At 42.2% G+C, this 23,612-nt stretch overlaps 1 protein-coding gene and 1 pseudogene across 1 annotated transcript in view; both read right to left on the bottom strand.

Moving 5' to 3' along the window:
* Positions 1-23,612, bottom strand: part of SCHIP1 (schwannomin interacting protein 1) — a 652,642-nt gene that overhangs the window by 515,289 nt on the left and 113,741 nt on the right. The window lies entirely within an intron of this gene.
* LOC110210197 (tropomyosin-like) lies at positions 12,669-13,733 on the bottom strand (annotated as a pseudogene).

The following is a 23,612-nucleotide window of genomic DNA, read 5'->3' as shown; positions in this document are numbered from 1 at the left end:
AATACTTAGGGGTGAAGTGACTTGCCCAGGGTCACACAGGCAGTATCTGGCACAGGCAGAGCTGGACCTCAGCCCTTCTTGGCTCCAAGGCTGGCTCTATCCATTATATCACACTGTCTCTTAGGAAAATTTGATTGCGGCAAATGACAATAGTGACCAACATTTCCATAGTGTCTTAGAGTTTACAAAGTCCTTTCTCCATGCTTTCTCCTTAAGGTAGGCTGAGTATACCCATTTTACAGATAGAGAAATTGAGACTGAAATTAAACAACTTGCCACACAGCTTGTATAAGAGCCAGGCTAGAAGGCCCAGGCTCTAGGTTCCTGGGGCACTTGCTGCCATGGAGGGAGCATCCCTATTGCCAGAGAACAGAATCTCAATCCCTGGCCAATTCCCTAGAAGTAGCTCTTAGGTGGAAAAAAAGACTGGGTTTTCAGTCAGAATATCTGGATTCTAATCCTGACACTACCATCTATCACTTGGACACTTTGGACAATCATGTAATGTCTCTGAAACTCAATTTCCTCATTTCTATAATAAGGGGCTAGACCAGATGATTTCCAAGGTCCCTTCTTTCTCCAAACCTATGTTACTATGATCAATGACCTCTAAGTTTCCTTCTAGGGATAACTCTATTATCCTCTGATTTTAGTGGCTTGTTTCTAATACAAGGTAGAGACGCTTTAACAATTTTTTTTCACCTATCACTTAGTTATAAGGGAAAAAATCAATAGATAATCTGGTGGCGAGTTTTTTATGAGGGCCAAATAGGCCATTATTCCTTTGCTATATTATTTCCTCTTGCTATAGTAGGAAACATGCTAATTTTTTCCTCCAGATAACAATTAAGTCCTTTCTCCACTTGCATTTTGGTCTGTAGCTATCCCACAGGAATGGGAATGGCCTTATTTGCTGTGTACATTATCAGCAGGAAGGCTCAGCCCCTTGGGGCCACCTCCTCTTTCTGGAGGAGTCTAGAAGTTGAGGCAATTAGGGAAAAGGAGGCCTTGGGTTTCACTCTTCCTTCTTCCACTGACTCATGAGGAGACCCTAGCCAAGTCACTTCTCTCTGCTATTTCTTTATCTGTAAAACGATTGGCTTGGACTAAAAGGACCCCAAGCTCTCTCATATCCCTGCAACCCTCCGTCCTCACTTATGTCTTTTGAGCTGTAACTTGCCTTGTATAATAGACTCAGTTTCTGGAAGTGAATTATCCTGGGGTTTAAATGAATAGAACACTCAATCCTGGTGCCCAAAGCAGGCAGCAGGAATGATGCCCTCAGCAGCTTTTAAAGATCAGTTCAGTTGAGGGAACAGACCTCAAACCTCAGGACACAAGGCCTCATTGGGGGAAAGTCACCAGGATATGGCCTCGGAGAAGCAGAGAGACAAAACACCAAGGTCACCCCCAGGGAGGCTGCTGTCAGGGCTGAGGGCAGAGCGGGTCCTGGCAAAGAAGGGTGTGATCTCGTGGTGTGGTCATCCAAAAAAGTGAAGAACAAAGGATTTTCAAAACCTTTGCTTGGCACAGAACCTGGCACATAGTGATACAGACTGGACCCGTGATATCACTGACACACAGAACTTTTAGATGAAAAACTTCCTCTACCAATTTGTCAGGTATCGGTGTTCAGTCGTTGCAGTCATGCCCAGCTCTTCATGACCCATTTGGGGTTTTCTTGGCAAAGACACTAGAGTAGTTTGCCATTTCATTCTCCCGTCCATTTTACAGATGAGTAAACTGATGCAAATGGAGGTTAAGTGACTTGCCCAGGGTTACACAGCTAGTGAGTCTCTGAGGTCAGATTTGAACCCAGGAAGAGGAGTCTTCTGACTCCAGGCCCAGGGCTCCAACCACTGTACCACCTAGCCACTCTGAATGTAAGTCAGTACCTGCTTTACAGTCAGTACTAGGAGTTAAGTGGCATGCCCAGGTCACACAGCCAGAATATGTAAGAATCAGGACTTGAACCCAGCTCTTTCTGACTCCCAGGCCAGTAATCTATTACACTATGCTGCCTGTTGTAGGTGCATAGTAGGCTCTTAATGAACATTTATTTAAGTTCAGAAATAGTAGCCCCTAACAATAACTGTACCTTGGAAAACTGGCTAGTACTTATTCCAATAAGTCAGATCTTCAGGGAATGGGTTCCCCTCCATTGGAAGTCTTTAAGCAAAGGCTCGATGACCACTTGCTGTGTGAGCCGTCAAAGCGAACTTGTTCAATCTAACCAAAAATATATATTAAACTATTAAGTATGTGCCAGGCACCATACGAGGTACCTTGAACCGGTATGCAGGTGACAGCTAAGTGTCATCTGGGGTTCCTTCCAAACTCTGGGCTCCTTAGGATGTCATACTTTACAGAACAACCTGGAGGGTGAATGAATGAATGAATGAATGAATGAATACAGGGCAGTGGGAGACATTCATTAAGTTCTGGTTATGTGTGAAAGCGGATGGGTGGAAAGAGTATGAGTGGTTTCCCAAACCACTTGGCAATAACTTTGAGTTAAGCCAATTAACCTGCTTCAGCAACACAGTAATATGACACATAGAGATTTGGAAAGATAATCTTCTACCAACTCTACCCATTCACCCCAAACTGACAAACTGACAAATTTCACTTTCATCCGAACTGAGCTCAAGGTTGTGATAGGGAAGGCTGAGGGAACTATTTCCCCTGCCAAGATGGTAGATTCAATTCAATTTACCACACGTTTATTGATTTCCTACGATAGGCTGGAAGCTGTGCTGGGTGTTGGGGAGACTGTCACCCGCAGAAAGCTTATATTCCATTAGTGAAGCCTATGTGGAGGGAGCCCAGATTTGATTCCTTTGTGATGGCTGGGGCAATAATTCATATGCCATGATAGGCTACCAAAAGCAATCCAGATTGTGGGGAAAGGTTAATGTGTCCAAGTTTTGTTTAGCAGGATTGCCATCCTGATAAGTCAGTGGCTCTGAGCTTCAGCTTCAAAGCTGACTATCTCCCTTTCATCTGTATTAAGGAACTCTCAGCCTCAGCTAAACTGTCTATTGCAGCCTTGCTCCCTATGGCCCCAAAGCACCAGTTTGGGATACCGTAGAGTTGAGTGGCTCTTTCTAAGGTGGGAAATGACATACTTTCTCAAATGCACAAGACGTCTGTTACCACAACACAATATATCCTGATGGTTTCTTTGTAGGGGCATTTTATATGTGGCATCAATTTGTGTTCACATCTCCCAGGTACAAAATGGGATCTCAATTCTTCTTATCCACTCAATCAAAAGGTCAGGGTTTAGGACAAGAAGGGTATCCAGGGAGTCAGCTTGGCTAAATTGATGGAACACTTCACTGGGAAATCATAGAGTCGTAGATTTGGAGCCAGAAAGGAAATTAAAGGGCTTCTAGACATATCCCTTTCATGTTACAATTGAGGAAACTGAGGCCCCAAGTGTTTATGTTTCCTGTTCTAAGTCTACTTGTTATTAAATTCATCACAATATTGAACCAAAATCTGCCTCCCTATAACATCCACTCACTGGTCCTTTTGCCACTTAAGCACATATTATTTTGAATTACTACAGAATTACAGGATTTTCAAGCTAGAAGGAACATCAGAGATCATATTGTCTAATCCTTTATTTTATAAATGAGGAAACTGGCACTTCCAGAGGCTAGAAGACAAGGCCAGAGTCAGAGCGATATCACAGGGTCACTGCCAAGACCTGAAGCTGGGCAGCTTCGTTTCGTTGTTCACTGCTCCTTCTTACATAGCTTTGCACACAGTAGTTCTTTAATTGATGTTTTTTAAATTTGAATTTGTATCCTTCTCTACCATTCCCACCACCTGTTTCATGCGTCTGTGTTTTGTGATGCCACTTTTGTGAAGTTCCTTCATGGCAGGGACCCTGTCACATGTGGTTCCATATTCTTGATTGCCCTGATGATTATACCCAATGAAGAGTAGACGGGGAAGAAGATTGCAGAGCCAGAATCATGGGATTTTAATCATGAAAAAGACTTCAGAAGCCAAGTTCCAGATGTATCTCAAAACAAAAAGCTAAACCCTTCTAAAACACACCGGACGTTGGTCAGCCAGACTTTGCTTAAAGAGCTTAGGTGATGGAGACCTTATCACTTGCTGTGGAAGCTCATTCCCTTTATACCTAGCTTCCAGGGCTAGAGGCATTTTCCTTCTACAAAAAGTTAGATTTGTCTGTTTGCTAAGTCTAACCAACATTCCAATTCTACCCTTTTGGATTGGTAAGAACAGGTCTAATCACTTCCATGTAACATCCCTTCAAATACTTCAGTCTTTAATAGCTTAAAACTACATTAAGCTTTTTGGAAGCCTCTGTACTTGAAGCTAACCAAAAATGCAAACTAAACATTCCCAGTTCATTCAATCTATCTTCATGTGGCATGATCAGGAGGCCCATTCACCACATGGGTGCCGATTTCTGGATGCCCTACAGGTTCATTATGTTCTTCCTCAAGGGTGGATCCAAGGAACAAACACAGTACTCCAGATGGGGTCTGGCCAACATATCATATATCACAGCTGTCATCTTCTTAGTCTTGGCTAAGGGCTCTTGTAATCCATTAGCTTCCTTGCCTGCCATATCACACTGGTGAAGCATATTGAGCTAGCAGCCCAGGAGAATCCTGGGATCTTCTTCAGATCATAGGATCATAGATCTAGAAGCTGAAAGGGATCTCACTCAGAAGCCATCACGTTCAACTTTCTCAGTTTACAATGATAGTTGTTCAGTCATGAAATCATTTTTAAAAGCCCAATGATAGAGTTTTAAATTTATCCCTTTTATATTTCATTGCATTAAATCTGGCCCAATGCTCTAGCCTATCGAGATCTTTTGGGGTCCTGGCTCCGTTATCCAATGTGTTGGCAATTGCTTATAGCTTTATGGTATCCACAAATTTGATAAACACGCCATCTATACCTTTAACCAAATCTTTCATGAAGAGGTTAAATAGTCAATGAGCAAGTATTGCTCCCTGGGGCAGTCCTTTAGAGATTTCTTTCCATGATGACATCAAACCACATTCATGACTAAACATAGGATCAGAAATTGAGACTTGCGAGGAACCTTAGGGGCCATCTTGAACCATCTCATGAGCATAGATCATGTGCGTATATTTGTTTCCTTGGGTGTACAATGCATAGCAGAAATGCTGCACTGATGTGTTATCATGGTGTGGAAATTGTCCTGGGACATCCACAGCAATGGATGTGGAATCCATAGCAATGGGAGGGAACAGCTGAATCCTTCTCCCCAGTCCTATCTATGCCTAACAGTCCTCCATCACTCTTGAGGAACACCTGGGGAAATGGACTTCCATTTATCCTCAGTCTGTCTTCCAGGTTTTATTCAAGGTAGTCAGAAATCAGAATACTAATGAAGAGAGGTTGAAACTCATCTTCCTCAATTGAGTGCAGTGGACTCCTTTCTCTCAATAAGTACCCAACTCTGCCACAAATGAGGCTCCAAGTTGCCTAATAGTGCACTGAGTAAACAAATGGTGTTTAATGCTAGTAAGCTTATACGGTGATTGTAGAAGTGATAGAAGGAAGGAAGGAAGAAAAAAGAAAAAAGAAAGAAGGAAGGAAGGATGGAAGGAAGGAAAGGGAGGAAGGGAGGAAGGAAGAAAAAGACAAAAAAAGAAAAAAGAGAGAGAAAGAAAGGAAGGAAGGAAGGAAGAATGAAATAAAGAAAGAAAATGTGTTAGGTACTGTGTTAAGGAACAGAGTCTAAGGTTCTGGTAAGGAGGATGATGGCCCAAGTGAAGAGGCATGGAATGGAAATGGTCAGAACAATGGAATACGTGTTCAGCTAGTCCTTTCTTGCATGAACTGAGAAGCATACCTATTTGCTTAGAAATGCCAAGCAATCTATTATTGGTTATGAACTGGCAAAGATATCAATTTTACCATGCAGTACCAAGGAGATGGCTGATATCTGAGATAACCACTCAGGGAAATGCACAAGCACAACTCAGGGAAGTAGGTATTGGGAAGGGGAAACTTGCCACTTTGGGGGTGTCAGTCTTAGCCTTACTTCATCCTGGAGTTGGGTTATGGAAGAATCCATGGGAGGTGGCTGGCAGGAAAAGAGTATAATGAGACAGCTAGGTGGTATAGTGGAAAGAGACCTAGACTTGGAGCTATGAAGACCCGAGTTCAAATCCTGCCTCAAACATGAGCCGTGTGATGCTGAGCATGTCATTTACTCTACCTCAGCCTCAGTTTCTTCATCTGTAAAATGGGGTTAATAATAGCACCCACCTCACAGTGTTGCTTTGAGTACCAAATGAAATGACACATGTGAAGCATTTCATAAACTTCAAAAATACTATATAGATGTTAGTATTATCGTTTTTGTTATTATTATTATTATTATTAAAGTAGTAGTAGCTCCTGTTTTTATAGGGCCTTCAGGTTCACTCAGCATTTTAGATGCAATATATCAGTGGATTTCCCTCACAAGTAAAGTCATTCTTTGTCTACCTACAGTGCCTGACATATAGCAGGCACTTAATAAAAACTCATATAGTAACTGATGATCCTAACAACTCTGCGAGATAGAAAGCTAAGAATCATTATCCCCATTTTACAGATGAGGAAACTAGGACTCACAGAAAGTTAAAGGATTTTTGCATTTATTCCCTTTATCTATATTCTGCATGTACTTATGTATGTCACCATCTTTCCCATAAGAATGCGAGCTCCCTATAAGGAAGGATTGTTTCATTTCTTGTTTCCCCAGTGCCTAGCGTTGTGCCTAGCACATAGTAGGCACTTTAATAAGACATAGCAAGCACTCTGTAATCCTTAAGGTGCTCTGTAATTGGCAGCCATTATTACAAGTGCTGGAAGGAGTTAATGTAGGGACCAGTTACAGGTAATAGAGGCTAGAAATGTTTTTTTTTTCAGGTGTGCGCACAGCACACTTCACTGCCTCCCCCAGAAGTCCTGATGCGTCCCTTGATGCATTGATTCTAGGGGATTTCCTTTGTAGAATGTATCATTTTTACACCGAATGTTCTCAATAACACTTATTAGTGTTTTGCACTGAAATAAACACAGTCACACAGCTGCAGATGTGAAATTGAACATTTGCATGACATCATTTAAAATCCAAAGTCCAATAATATTTGAGGGGGGATGGTTTCAAGCAGAGAGAAAAAAATCAGGCCATGAGAAGGGGAGCCTTTAAGAGCTGAATTTTCTTGGCAGAGGAGAGCATGTCCACCCTAATGGGACAATTTAAATGCATAACTGTTAAAACAAACTCTTTAAACTATTCCCTGCATGTTCTGACATTCATCATGTTGACTAGCAAGACATCAATTTTTCATAAAATACTGTGTAACTGAAAAGGAGACATTTAAAGGAAGGGGGGATGGGACTGGCTGGCTCAGTTCTGTCTCTGACGATTTCAGTATTTTATATGGTGATTCAGTGATTACATGGTGGAAAGAAACGAAGGGGATGCTTCTCAGAGCTTTACGAGTTAAGTCCTCTCTGCTGGCAGTTTTGTTTATATGCATGTATTTTTACTTTTAATACCTTAGCTGTTCACAATCTTCCCCTAAGCCCCCTATCCACCCACCTACCCACCTAGGGCTGAACTGCTATGACTCTTGGGAAAATGCCTCTACTGTAAGACACTGTTTAGACAATGAGGCATTTGTTTTTGTCTCAGCAAACCCTGATGCTCACAGTGGCATGTGGTACTGCTGATTACAGCTAGGTACAACTCCATTTGGATGAAATAAAATACCCCCAATGCCTCTTTCTCAATAAAGGGAGAAATGGTTGTGATGGAAAGAGATGTTTCTAAAAGGCTTCTCTTAAAGTTGCCCCCAAATAATTTACTATGATAGGGGTGAGGAGGGGCCATCAACCATTTTCATACACTGAACCACTTTATTGCATTTCATTTTTTTTTTTGGCCCTACTTATAGAAATCCGATGGACAGTATTAGTGTGCTATTGATCTATGGGGTCCCAAAGAGTTGGACATGACTGAACAACCACAACAAAGAAACTAGGAATTACTCAAAGGGTGGGAAGATCATAGCTCTAGAGCTGGAAGTCCTAGAGTTGGAAGGGACCTTCAAAATTATTTAGTCCAGACCTCTCACTTCTGAAGTCCCAGAGAGGTTGGGTCAGATTCATGGCAGATCCGCTGGAATACAGACGGTATGAAGGGAGAAGCATCACCCAGCTGGTGAGTGGCAGAGATGGGATTCAAACCTAGATCCCAAACTCCTAACGGGTAGAATTGTATCAGGAAGGAGGCGCGTAGAGGTGGATTTAATCTTGAGGTAAAGCAACACCTTCCAACAATTAGAGTTATTCCAGAGTGGAATGGGCTGTCTTGGAATCCCCCCAGACATGTGCTGGAACCAGTTTGATAAATTTTCAGTGTCAGCATATACATCTTAGAAAGCAGCAAACAGCTACCGATCAGGCCTTGATTTATTGTTCTGTTGATGGTCTAGACTTAAGAAAGTGATGAAGAAAATGTTAATAATGCAGATTAAATTGAAAAGTGTGTCCTGCATGCATTTTCTGCTAGAAAAGTGATTGTTAACTATTTACCAGCACAGCCCCCAATTCCCTTTCATTGGAGTTCTTTGCAAAGGCTGAACAAACCATTGTCCAGGACACCATGGGGAGGATGCTGGCTTGCTTTTGAGATCAATTGGATGGTCCTTAATTCTGTGGTAAGGTCATCTCCCCCCAAACAGACACTAACCTGCATAATTAGAACTCTTCCAATTAGAATTCCCCATGGCTGCAAGTAGGTTTCCCATTACTGGAAGTCTGTAAGCAAAGGCTGGATTGTTATGGAAGCTATGGAGAGGACTATTTTTCAAGGACATATTGGGCATGCTGGCTTCTGAAGCCCATCTAAGTCTATCTGCCACATTTTCCCCAACCCCAACTAGATGTTAAGCTTCCTAAGGGCAGGTTTATGTCTTATTTTTCTCTGTGTCTACAAGAAGGTCACGTGGATCTAATCAGATCCCTCTGAGACTTTGTAACTAGTTTTTTGAGAATCATTCTAGATAAAAAGCTCATTATCCTGGTGCCAACCTCAGAATGAATACTGAATGAGGAAGGTACTTAATAAATATTGAATATTCAACAATCATGGTGAAACACTGTCCTAGTACAAACTTCAACCACAGTTTTTTGCTACCATTTATTCAAAACACATTTGTTAAACTCCATTTGCCTGTCACTGCACCTGGCAGTGCTTGGCATTGGGGATACAGAAAGAAATAGTACCTAATCTCAAGGAGATGACATCTGTGAAATTCAATGCTCAACTGACAGAGAACTGACTAAATGTGGGAAAACCGACATCATCTAGTTTTTTCTGGTTAAGTTCTGAAATTGTGAATCAATTATGAACAATCTTTAAGTAAGTACTTAGTATGTGCTATGTGCCAAGCACCATGCTTCTAGTGTCAGTAGAAGAAGAGCATTTGTATGGCCATCACTATCCCACAATGAAATCCTACCAAAATTATTGTTTGCCCCCAATTAATTCTCATTCTCTCTCTCTCTCCCTCTCTCTCTCTCTCTCTCTCTCTCTCTCTCTCTCTCTCTCTTCTCTCTCTCTCTCTCTCTCTCTCTTCCTTTCCATCCTCCTCTCTCTCCATATATATGTAAAATCATATATCATATATTTATTTATTATATCCTGTATCATTTTAAGTTTGTGCCTAGCACAGTATTGGGTTCATGATGGTTGCTTAATAATTTTTTGAAATAGTAATTGAATTAAATTGAAGAGGAGACCATAGGATTTCTGTTCCTCAAAGTTATAGCCCAATCATATATGGTTGAATCTTGGCAGGAGAAATATCCAACAAATATTCACTTCTGTCTTCACAAATGTGAGAAACACTCTCCTGACTGAGTTCTACCTAGATTGAATGGAAATTAGCCGGTGATGCCTGCTAGAGAATCAGAATCAGAACTCTCTGAAATTTGAAGGAAATAGGAGCATTCACGAGCCTATCCAACTTCACACTCATCATCAAATGTACTCATCCCACATTACCCCCGTTAGCCTGTAATTTATCTTTTTTCTTTATTTTTATTAATCCATGACTTGTACAACTGTAAAAAGAAACTGCCCTCCATGATTCGCCTAGCATAAGAACTCCCATAAACCACCTCTAGTAAATTAGGCATTTTCTTGTAAATGTGGTTCATGAGGCTATTAAAATTTACCCACGTGGAAGTGAGACTTATTTGACACCTTTATAGCGTTAATAGGGGCTCAGATCTCAATTCTTCCTTAAGCTTGGGTAAAAACGGCTGGATGATGCTGGTCTAATAATAATAGCAGCCCATATTTAGATAGTGCTTTAGGGTTCAGAAAGTGTTTTGGTTACATTATTAGTCTAATTCATGTATGTCTTGCATGGCTATAATTTGAACTGCCATTCATGCAAAAGCCAAGGGTGTCTCAGGCAGAATGAACTGGAAGCAATTGACTAGATGTCATTTTCACTAGAAGGGAGAGAACAGTTCTGTCTGCCATTGTGCTATGGGTGCAGTGGTCTGGGAGTCCACATAGGGCTCATGGTTCTGATGAAAAGGGGAGACATAAATTATAAATATGTCAATCTGAAACATGTCAGAAACATTTTGAAAACTGACAGGAAACAGGGAAACTGCAATCAATTTCCTGATATGATGGTGATACAAAATACATTGGGAGAAAAAGAGAAAAATGAAAACTCTGTGCCGTGTCTTCATAGACATGGGAATTTGTGCTAGTATTGGTCTGTATTGAAGCATTTCTGTCTATGTGAGGGTTGGGCAGTCTCAGATTTAAAAAATGAGACAGACTCTGTGGTGTAGCCCAAATGACCTCTTTACTGTTTCCCACAGATGATTTTCCATTGTATCTTTGTACTGGTGCCCACTAAGCCCAGAATACATGCTCACCGTATCTTGGCCTCTTAGAATTCCTTGTGTTTTTTTAAAAAAATCAGCTCAAATGCCACCCTCTACATGAAGCTTCTTCTGTTCCCCAAAATGCTCCTGTTTTCTCTGACAAAATTACTATGATCTGTGTAAAGGGTGCTGGACCTGGAGTCAGGAGAATCTGAGTTCAAATTCAGCCATAGACACTTGCTAACTATGTGACCCTGGGCAATATCACAATATCTGCCTGTCTCAGTTTCCCCATCTGTAAAATGGAGAGAATAATACCACCTACTTCTAGGGGTTGTTGTGAGGACCAAATAAGTTAATATTTGTAAAGTGTTTCATAAACCTTAAAGCACTATATAAGTGCTAATTGTTATGATAATTAGTGTTATTATTATCATTAATCATTGTTGGTGTTGTTTTTCAATCATTCAGTCATGTCCAACCCTATATGACCCCATGGACTTTCTTGGCAAAGATACTGGAATGATTTGCCATTTCCTTCTCCAGTGTGTGCTCATTTTTACAGATGAGGAACTATAGTATATAGAGGTTAAGTGACTTATCTAGGGTCACACAGCTAGTAAGTGTCTGAGGCTGGATTTGAACTCAGATATTCCTGACTCCAGACTCAGTGCTCTATCCATTTCACCATCTAGCTGCCCTGTCATTAATTCTTTTTTTTTTTCTGAGGGTGGAGGTGCTGGTTCTTTATTTCAAAAGACATTTTGTCAATTTTCAGTATTGAAACACTTGCTGTATTAATTCCTCTTTCTCCAGATTGGCTCCCAAACAGACCACACCAAAGGACAGTACATTTAAGCCAAAAAAGCTGCATGATGCAAACCTAACACAGACCTCACAGAAACCCGGCCTCCTCTCTAAAAAAAAAGGAATTAAAAAAGATCAGCATACTGCCAGACTGCAGACCAAAAGCACTCATAGCCAGATGGGGGTGGAAGTGGGATGGGGGTTGGCCTGGTGCTCCCACCTGACAGAAATAAAGTGTCGCCAAAAATAATATATATAAAATTTTAAAAAAAAGTTTTGTACACAAGCTATTCAAGATTTCTCCAGCGCTGAGTGATACAAAGCACAATGAGATGGCACTTTTAGAGGCAGCAGTTTCAGACCCAGGAATGGGTAATGAGTTGAATTTCACTTGACTAATCAGTGGCACAAAAACATTATTTTTCAAAGAAGGTGAAGTGGGGATAGGAGTAGACACCCCAACTTCTGGGGCACATGATCCATTCTGTGAGTGAATGAGGACAGGGAAGACAATTTGGTCTCAGAGAGGTCTTGTCTGTGTAATTTGTCTGTTTGCTACTGATACAAACGTTTAAGAGAGATAAAAAAGGAAAAGAAAAAAAAACACCCCAAGCTACCGTAAAGCTGAAAACCTGCACAGCACTCTTTTCTGGTAAACTCCTCTTGGAATGACCTTTCTGGTTTGGCTGGTTCCTGGTACAGAGCATTGAGGTTTCCCTTGGTGGAGTCGTTTCTTGGGCTATGTTTAGCTCTCAGTAGGGCATGCTAACACCTCTTTCCTTCTTCTGTGGAGAAGTGGCATTGTTTAGATAGAAAGATTTGCCATCCAAAAGAAAGAAAAGTGATTAGATGCAGCCTAAGGGGAGCTGGGGAATTGTCTGGAATATCTTACAAATGGTTGCCACAACAGCAATAAAGGTAATTACAAAATGCATGCATCATACAACATGCTTTTAAAGACACTGTTGCACTGTGCTCATGTTCCCTTAAATGTTGTTCCCAAAAGTGCTCAGCCCTTAGTCCACGTGGGATCTCTAGGGGAGAGCTGCAGACAGTTTGGTGAAATTGACATGGGGAGTTGGAGGTAGAGGTGGGGTGGGGAGAGGGTAAGCAAGGACCCAGAGAAGAAAGCAGCCTTCAGGTTAAACTTCAGCTTCAGGCAGACTGGCCTCCAGCGAAAAGTCAGTCAGTGGAAGCAGCCGTGACAGCGTGGGGCTTCGGAGCAAGAAGTTTCTACATCTCATTCAGGTCAAGCAGAGATTGGTCCAGCATCCTTCGTGTGCAGAGGTGCTCCTTTTTTGTGCATTTCAGTTTATCTTCCAAATCAGTAGATTGGCTACTGATCTCTCAGTAAACTCAGCACGGGTCTCTGCCTCTTTGAGTTTATCAGCAAGAATCTTTATCTCCTCCTCATATTTATCTTCTTTCTGAGAATACTTTTCCTCAGCACCATTCAGACACTTCAGGTTCTGGTCCATCAGTCTGATCTGCTCAGCCATCTCCCGGCAATGGGACTCAGCCAGGTCGGCCAGCTCCTCTGTGCGCTCCAAGTGCCCCTCAATAATCAACTTCCTCCTACTTCCTTCTGCTTCTTCTGCGATGTGTTGGCCTCTTCCAGTTAGATTTCTTGCACTTCCATCTCTTCATCCTTCAAGGCCCGATTTTCAATGACCTTCATACCTCTCTCACTCTCATCAGCTGTCTTCTCTGCCTCCTCTAGCTTCTGCAGAGTAGTCGCCAGGCGCTCCAGAGCACCGTCCAGCTCCTCCTCAACCAGCTGGATCCGACGGTTCAAGGAAGTTGCCTCAGCCTGTTCCCGGGCCCGCTTCTCCCCCCTCCATCTCCCGCTGGAGACGCTCGGCCCTGTCCTCCGCGTCCTCAGCCTGCTGCTGCAGATCCTGAATCTTGAGTTTCACGGCCTCGATGGTGTTGATACCAGCCACGGTGCCTGCCCCGTGCCGGCACCTGCTCCGGCTGCGGCTTCCTCCGCGGTGCTGCTGCCGTTTCTCCCCCAACATTAATTCTATATGTTTATAAATAGACATATTTCTTCCCTGATAAAATGTAAGCTTCTTAAGGAGAGGACAGTTCGATTCTCTATATTTGTATGACTAGCATCTATCACAGTTCCTGGTATATAATAGGGCCTTAGTAAATGTGGCTTAATACATTGGCTTCTCAGCAACGTCCAGGACACTTTGGAGACCCGCACTCAATGGCTCTGACTGGAAAGCACACCTCCTACTATCTTCTTTCTAATTTTCCCTACTGTCTTCTACCTTTAAAAGGAAAAAGAGAAGGGAGGTTAATTGGGATCTTTGGAGGATAGAATTCCAATTCTACATACATTGCCACTGGCCAGTATTCTGCAATATGGAATTGGGGCTGGGTTCGCCGTAGGAGGAAGGTGCCAGTGTCTGAGCAAATAAGATAATCAGTTCTCTGCTTGGCACTACTCATCTGTCTAATCTACTCTGTCCACAGAGTGCAGCTCTCCAAAAGTCAGGACATTTATTCAGTGAGCTAAAGCTTGGAAAGTACTTTACGGCTAATATGTTATTTGTGTCTCCCAAGCTCTTGTGGTTGAGACTACTGATATTGTTTTTCGCTTTTAGAGATGAGGCCCAGTGAAAGTAGCTGGCTCACTGAGACTCTCCTAGCTGACAAGCAGCAAAGGCAGGAGTTACAATCAGGTTTTTTCAACACCAAACCCGTCATTCTGTTCATCAGGAAATACCACCTCCTGCCTCTCCAAAGAAATGTGGGGACAACCCTGGACATATAAGGCATCAAAATTGAAATGAAGCTATTGCCAAAGAAATCCTAAATGAATATAAAGGATAGAGGGAGCTAATGTCAGGAAAGCTGGTAGTAAATACAGTCAAGTCTTCAATTCAACTTAAATTAATTTAATTGTAGTATTTATTTAGTGCCTACAATGTCCAAGCTGACCATTAGAATAGAAGTTCCTTGAGAGTAGAGACTATATTTCCTTTGCTTGTATCCTTAGTGCTTAGCATACTATCTGGCATATTAGTAGGTGCTTAATAAATGTTTATCGATTGATTGGGGGAGGAGGTGATACATAGATAGATAAGCCAGAAATCTGTTGCAATGGGGAAGGATACACAAATAACTATGACACAAAGGGCAGATGTCGTGGTAAAGAGTACAAGACTATGCCAAGTACTAGGAGAACTTTGAGGAGAGGGGGACTTCACTGAGGAATGTCACCTAAGCTGAGAACTGAAGAAAGAGAAGGAAACACTGCAGTGGGTGGAGATGAGTTTGGGGAAGGGGGAAGGGGGAAGGGGGTCCATTCCAGCATATGCAAAAGCACAGAAGGGATAGTGTATGCAGGAGTCTGGGGCCGGGAGAATTCAGAAGTCTGCGGGATGGAGAATGTTCAATTGGGTTGGAATATGGAGTATATGGAAGAGAATAGGGGAGGTAAGGGAGATTAGAGCCAGAATGTAAGGGCCTGGAATGACAGGATTAAGAATTTGTAAGATCACAGCAACGTAGATCTAGAGGTGGGAGAGACCTCATGGTCAAAGTCCTTCATTTTACAAATGGGGAACTGAGGCCTGGAGAGGCATCAGGTAGACAATAGGGAGCTATGGGAGGTATTTAAGGAGAGGAGACACGTGGGCAGACCTGGAAACTAGAAAGGCTATGGTGTGAAGGCTAGATTGAAGATGGCGAGAGTGAAAAAGCATTTATTAAGTACCTACTGCATGCCAGGCACTGTGCTAAGTTAAGTACTTTGAAAATGTTAATCTCCTTTGATCTTCACAACAGCTCTGAGAGATAGTGCTATGATTATCCCCATTTTACAGTTAAGGAAACTGAGATAAATGTTAAGTGACTTGTTCAACATCACAAATTTAGTAAGTGTTTGAGGCTACATTTGAACTCATGTCTTTCTGACTCCTGGCCCAGAGCTCTATTCACCATATCACCCAGCTATCTCTATGAGAAGACCATAAAATGGATCCTGCAAGACCAGTTAAAAGGGTATTACAATAATCCAGGCAAAGACTAATGGGGTGTTTCCTTATCTACAAGGCCAGGACGATCATATTTATCAGGCAAACCCTGGGCAAGTGTCTACAAGGAGCATCCTCAAGGGTTAAGTGCTTACCTCAAGGGGAGCTGCTGGTCTCAAACCTCCCAACATCAACACTCCCAGGACATAAAAAGCCAGGAAGGGCTCTGGCCCTATTCCTTCTGTTTGTAGGCACTCCCGCAGCTTCCCTTTAGCCTCTTTAAATCAACATTTAAGTGCCAACGATGTTGCAGGCACTGTGCTAAGTCAGGGAGACGTAAAGTTCAGATCGAGGCACTGCCAGAAGTAGAAATTTCTTTGCTCAGTCACGAATGGTTCATTGGTATTTTGGTGGGAAAAGCTCATTCTCAGTGTTGCTAAAATGTTGACGTGCCCTTCAGTCATTCAGGGCCCAGTTCATCCATAAAGCCAGTCTCGTGAGAGGAGAAAAGACATCTAGAGAAGGAGCTTTCTGAGGGCAGCCATATTCCCAACACAAGGCACCTTCCATGAGAGATTTCTTATAGAGTCATCAAAGGAGAGAAGATTTTTGGAGCAAACAAGACAGGAGCCAATGAACCGAGGACCTTTTCAAGCTGGGAGATTGCCTTTTATCCTCCACTTAGAAAAAGCCCTGCTTTTCAGGGTTCTGTCAAGTGTCCTGCCTATGCCACAGCTGGAGTCAAACTGCTGCCCATCCTCTCTAGGGATCTTCCAAGGAAAGAATATCTCCCTTTGTCTTCTCCTGGGCCCTGGCTGATAGATTGTGGGGTAGTTATTACTTACTCAGATGACTAGGAACTGGAGATGGCCAGGTCTGCTATAAGCTTTAACTCCTCAGGTCCTTCCAACAAGGGAACTGATACTTATCAGTACCTAAGTAGTGTGTAGTCAACTTTGGGAAGGAATTAACACCTGATAGGTGTGGACTCTAGGTGAGGCAGCTGGGTGGCAAAGTGAATTCAAATTTGGCTTTAGACACTTCTTAGCTGTGTGACCCTGGGCAAGTCACTTAATCCTGTTTGCCTCAGTTTCCTCATGTATAAAATGAGCTGGAGGAGGAAATGGCAAATCACTCCAGTGTCTTTGCAAAGAAAAGCCCAAATGGGATTTTGAATGAAACCACTGAACAACAGCAACAAATTGTTTTCTTCTATTAAGATTTTGTGCCTCCTTCTCCATTTGGCCAATTATGCTTTTTAAGGACTTATTTTCTTCAGTGTACTTTTTTCCCCCCATTTTTCAATTGTATTTTTAAGGACTTGTTTTCTGGAGTTGATTTTTGTCTTTCCTTTTCCAAGCTGTTGACTCTCTCTTGCAAACCTCTCACTTCTTTTTCCCGATTTTTCTTCTACCTCTCTTGACTTTTAAAATCCTTCTTGAGCCTTTCCAAGAAGGCTTTTTGGGCTTCAGACCAGTTCATATTGCCATCTACCTTCACTGGGCCTCATCTCTAAAAGGGAACAATAATATCAGTAGTTTCTACCACATGGGCTTGTAAGATACAAATAATATGTTAGCCATAAAGCCTTCTTGGCTCCCAGTGTGAGAGAAGATCTCTCAGAAGTGAAGCCTCCTCAGAGGGTCAATAGTTCTTGTTAATAGTTCCTGTATTGCTGCTTTCAAAACCCTCCCCCCCCCACCCTGTTTTTAAGTACTTAGCAGAAAGAATAGCCCTACCCCCAACCTGAACTCCTTGTCCTAGGAAAAACTTCCTGCCTTTTCATGTCTCTGGGCAAACTTGTGTAACTGCCTTTGTTCTCTGTTGCTGGGGAAGATTTCTGTGAATAGATTGTGCCCCCTGAAAGTCAGCTAATAGGATAAGGGAAAGGGGGTTAGGGAGGAGGATCTTGAGTTAGGGTATAAATAAGCCTTCATTTCCGTAACCAATTCGTACTCCCCTGGCTGTCACATTAGTGTACAGGGGTGGTACCCTTTCTCATGAGAAAGCAATAAACTCCTTTCTGCTTTCAAGGTATCTAGCCTTTGTTTTTATTTTGAGTAGTGGTCTTTGTCCCACACACCAGGAAGCTGGAATTCAAAACAGCAAGGTGAGAACCCAGAGCTGGGCAGTCCCACCTAGGCTCCACCCCCTAAACTTTGGTATAAAAACCCAACTCAGGCCACTGGATTCATTCTCTCCAGGCCACAGGCTGAAGATTGCAGTGAGCATCAGAGAGCTAAGACTGGAGAAATCTTTTAGAGATGAGTGAACCTCTGGAAGCCCCACACTCTGACAACACAGTGGAGCTCCCTGGACCCACTACCCCACCAAAAATAATGAATCCTGAGATTCTTGTCTTAGAAGACCGGCCAAAAATCACCTTCTGTCATCTCTCAGACCTCCTGGACCAGTTGTACCCTTCAGAAACAGAGAATTCTGAAATTCTTGTCTTTGAAGGCCAGCCAGAAACCTTCATCTATCATGCTGAAACTCTCTCAGACCTCCAGGGTCAGACGCACCCCTCAGAAAGAGTGAACCCTGAGATTCTCATGTTCCAGAACCAGCCAGAAACCTTCATCTATCATGCTGAAACTCTCTCAGGACTCCAGGGCCAGACAAACCCCTCAGAAACAGTGAATCCTGAGATTCTCATGTTCCAGAACCAGCCAGAAACCCTCATCTATTATGCTGAAACTCTCTCAGACCTCCAGGGCCAGATGCACCCCTCAGAAACAGTGAATCCTGAGATTCTCATGTTCCAGAACCAGCCAGAAACCTTCATCTATCATGCTGAAACTCTCTCAGGACTCCAGGGCCAGACAAACCCCTCAGAAACAGTGAATCCTGAGATTCTCATGTTCCAGAACCAGCCAGAAACCCTCATCTATTATGCTGAAACTCTCTCAGGCCTCCAGGGCCAGGCAAACCCCTCAGCAAGTCAAATACAACTACCAGGAATACAACTCAACGATCTGGCCAGAAGCTGGGAGAATCAGGAAGAGCCAGGGCTGGGCTTTGCCTTTAGCCAGCCAGCTGAAAGCTTTCACCAGATGCCCCAGGCGTTTCCTCCAGGTGAAGCATTGTTTCAGCTGCTCCATCTGGATAATGCCCTTCCCTCAACTGACCATATCAGGCACTTCCCAGCCAGAAGAGGCATAGCTCATGCTCTGATGCTGCAGGCTTCTGAGAACAAGAAGCTGGACTCCCGCCAGAAGGTCTTCCAGAACGCACACCGAAGATTTGCCTCTTTAATACGAAGTCGAAGGCGGCGTTTGAACAAGCTTCCGTCCACTGCCAGGAGAAGACTCACGTATAACCTTTCATCAGCCCCTCCCCCACTGACCTGGAGGAGGCCTGGCCCAATGCTGACTTCCTCTGCCCCTTACTGACTATGGGACCCTCACTTAGACACTTCCTCTTCCTAGGCCTCTGCTTCCCCACTCTCCAAAATGGGAGGCTTCCACTCAATGTTCCTTGAGCTCCCAAACTGCTCTTAGCCTCTGAGTCTTTGTATACCCCCATTGGAACATTTATAATAAATAGATTATCCTCAAAAAAAAAAAAAGACTAATGGAAGCCTGAAGTGAATAGACTTAAAAAAGGTGTGGGCGCAGCTAGGTGACAGAGTGGACAGAGCACCTGCCCTGAAGTTCAAATCTAGCCTCAGACCAAACACTTGACACTTACTAGCTGTGTGACCCTGGGTGAGTCACTTAACCCCAACTGCCTAAAAATTAAAAAAAAAAAGGAAAGAAGGGGACAGATTCATGAAATATTGAAGTAAACTTAAGAGAACTTGGCATCAGATCGGATATGTGAGATGAGGAAGAGGAAGTAGTCAAAGGCATCACTGAGGATGTGAATCTGAGACAGAGTAGAAGGTGAGAGGAAGATAGCACAATTTAGGATGGAACTTGAGGTGCCGGGGGTGGGGAAGTGAGGCAGCTGGGCTGCAAGGCTTTGGCCCCCAAGATTTCCCACTTTTCAGTTTTTGTTCTAGAAGTCACGAGGATGGTTATTGGTGTTTATGGCATTTAGAATTCATATTCAACATTGCCAGGGTTATTTCAGGCAAGCCCAAGGCTGCAGATATGGAAAGAAGAGGGATTTCTCATCTTTAAATCATAGCTCAGAGGCAGCATTTTATTTAGGGCAAGTTAACCAACAACTCATTTAGGGCCTACCATGTTCTAGGGGATAGAGACACAAAACAATCCCTGCCCTTTGGGGCCTTACACTCTACTGGCCAGGGATGAGAGTGGAGGGTATATAAATATGTACGTATATGTTTATGGATATAAATAAGCATGATGCAAATAAATATGAGCAGGGAGAATCCATATATAGCTGTGGGGATCAGGGTAGGCTTCATAGAGGCGATGACACCTAAATTAGGTGAGGCAGAGAGGTGGAGCAGAGGATAGAATGCTTGACTTGAAATCAGGAAGACTTGAGTTCAAAACCTACCTCAGATACTAACTATGAGAACATCAGTTTCCCCATTTGCAAAACAGTGATATTAATAGCACCTCCCTTATAGGGTTATTGTCAGGATGCAATGAGAGAAATTATGTAAAATGCTTTGCAAAACTTAAAATGATATATAGATGACTACTACCAGTACCACTACTACTGTTATTATTATTATTATAATTATATAGGGGTATAAATACGTTGTACACATAGGTTATGAATGTCTGCATGGGGCCACCTAGATGTGGCTGAACATTACAATGATTAAATTAAGACTTGATCAGGCATGGATCCCTGAACCTTGAATCATAGATTTAGAGCTGTCAAGGATCTTAGGACCATCCATTCCAACCACCTCATTTTACAAATGAAGAAAATGAGGTCCAGAGAATTTAAATGACTTGCCCAAGGTCACATAACTAACAGATGTCAGACCCAGGATAAGATCCCAGAGACTGCCTCCAAATCTAGCACATTTTCTGATAATACAAATTCATGGAGTCAAGGGATTCACTTCCCAGTACACGGATTGTTGGACCATAGATTTAGGTCTAACTGTCTCATTTTACAGAGAAGGAAAGTTCGTACAGGTTCAGTAGAAATCCACCAGTCCAGTGTGGCTGGAGCATCAAGTGTGTGAAGGGGAGTGAGGCAGCTGGGGACCAGATTACGGAGGGACTTCATTGTTCCTGTATCAGTTTATCAGCTCTAGGGAAACTCCTTCCCAACTCTCACTCTCCCCTCAATAACCCCATGGCTTAGTGGAAAGACTTATGGATTTTACATTAGAATAATTGAGTTTATCTCCGAGCTATGTTATTTACTCCCTGTTGTGTTGAGGAAGTCACTGCTCTCTGGACTTCAATTTCCTCATCTATAAAATGAAAGAGTGGACCTAGACATTCTCTCAGGTCCCTTTCAGCTCTATATTCTGTGCTTGCATGACTATTTTACCATCCTTTGTCCAAAGTAATATGTCAGCTCCCATGAGGACCACAGCCTTCCTCTCTCAGACTGCCTTCTATCTACTCTATATTTATCTTGTATGAGCTTGATCATTTACATACCTTCTCCACTATTAGAATGCAAGGTCAGCGAAATCAAGGACTGTTTTTGCCTTTCATTGTATTGTTCAGTATTTAGCACAGTACCTAACACATACAGTTATCCCTTTCACGTTGCAATATTCCCATCATGGTTTTGATATATCAAGTGTTGGCAGAAGAAATTAAATGGGAATTTGGGGGGAGTTTTGCAGAAATTGCAAACTAAACATGGAAGCCACAGATGAAACCAAAGGTCAACAGATGACATAGAGACTATGACCAAATATTTAACCCAAATTTTACAATAAGGTGTTGTAATGTCCCATAAAAAAGAAAAAATTACAAATGGGAAAAAGACCCACATGTGCAAAAATATGTATAGCAGCTTTTTTTGTGGTGGTAAAGAATTGGAGATTGAGAGGATGCCCATCAATTGGGGAATGGCTGAACAAGTTGTGGTGAATGAATGTAATGGAATACTATTGTGCTGTAAGAAATGATGAACAGGCTGACTTCAGGAAAACCTGGAAAGACTTGTATGTTCTGATGCTGTGTGAAGTGAGCAGAACCAAGAGAGCATTGTACACGATAACAGCCACATTGTGCAATGACTAATATTGATAAACTTAACCCTTCCCAGCAATACAAGGATCTAAGACATCTCCAAAGGCCTCACATGGAAAATGCTATCCACATCCAAAGAAAGAACTATGGAGTTTAAATGCAGATCGAAGTATACTATTTGCTATTTTTTTTCTTTGGTTAAGTTTTGTTTCCTCTTTCTGGTGGTTCCTCCTACTGGTTCTAATTTTTACTTACAACATCACTAATGTGAAAATATGTATAGCCCATATCAGATTGTGTACTGTCTTGGGGAGGGTGGTGGGGAGGAAGGAGGAGAAAAATTTTAAACTTAAAAACATATGGAAGTGATTGTTGATAAATCAAAATAAATTAATAAAAAAAGAAAAAAAGAAAAATTCAGACTTCTCTGGTAGGAAGGAAGGGCCAGAAAATTTTACACGAATTTTCCAGATTATGGGGGTGCAGTGGCCCTAACTCCTGCGATGTAGAAGGGATAACCGTACTTGATATTTAACAAATGCTCATTAACTGACTGACTCTACCCCTAACTCAGTCATTAGTGACCCTATTCTGGTCGTGATTATGAGGTGGTAGCCATGTTCCTGTTATAAGGACTTCAGTGAAAACTAGTTTCTAGTTCCTCACCTTCCCTAAAAGTAATACCACATGAAAAAAGTTGACCATCATGGCAATTGCAGTAATAATCAGAAGACAACTCAAATCTTCCAAATCAGATTAAAACCTTCAATATCTGTTTGGGGAATTAAAATTAGTTATTTCCAGTAATTACAAATTATAACACTCAATTTTATGCAGATAGTTAAAAAGACATGGAGGGCTATAAAATCATTGGCTAATGAAAAGAACATCCTAATGTGTGTGTTTTTTTAATTTATTGTTGCTGCTATCAGACAGGACCACAGCCACTATTATGAATGTGTAAATAACCTCCACAAAGGCATAATGTGTTTTTATCACCCATTTCATTGTCTGGATGAAGCTCTGGTGTCTGGCTATACTCTTTAATTAAGATCCCTTTGCTAGAAAAAGAAGCAAAGACAGTTATCAACTAATTTATGAAAGGAACAGGATGGATCTTCCACTATAACTAAGAACAGCAGGAGGAATTCTGGGTTTGGTATTGACATTATCAATTGCTCCTGTGAATGGCTAGGCAGATGCTCAAATACAAAGCACATACAAGTGGCTGGTCTCCAGGTGATGATAACAAATCATGGTTTTAGGAATCCAGTTTTCAGACCGACTCCAAATCACTCGCTTCTTTGGTCAAGAGATTGCAGAGACTTGCTCTCCTTAATGGCAGCACAAGAACAACAAAGAATATAACAGAAAACATCCTGAAAACCAGCTGTGGTTCTCAAGCCTAGAGTCCTATAAGACTAGCCTAATGAGAAGCAAACAAAAGCCTTAATGGAAATTGACTGGGGAATTTCTCGATTTATTTCCTTTGTGTTTTGTCTTCCTGGGAACCTGTGCTTGTGGGGAAATTCGTGACTGTAGCTACACATTAGCTCCCAAATGACTCATAGACTCATAGTTTTCGACATAGAAGTGACCAGAAAGGTCATTTAATTAGGCTTTTCCTCTGAATTAATTTGGGTTATGAAACATTCTAGCTCTTGGAAAAATTGCTGAAACCTATAAACGACTTTGGAGGTCTGGACATATGGGATATTCCCAAGGGCAAAGGGGAAATTTTTTGAGCAAGATAAAATAAATTGAGCCTATATTCATTTTGAAAAAATTCATATGT

The sequence above is a fragment of the Phascolarctos cinereus genome, unplaced genomic scaffold (genome assembly GCF_003287225.1).
Source record: "Phascolarctos cinereus isolate Bilbo 61053 unplaced genomic scaffold, phaCin_HiC Scaffold_7;HRSCAF=346, whole genome shotgun sequence".
NCBI lineage: Eukaryota > Metazoa > Chordata > Mammalia > Diprotodontia > Phascolarctidae > Phascolarctos > Phascolarctos cinereus.
The sequence above is the reverse complement of the archived record's forward strand: the minus strand, read 5'-3'. Positions and strand labels throughout refer to the sequence as shown.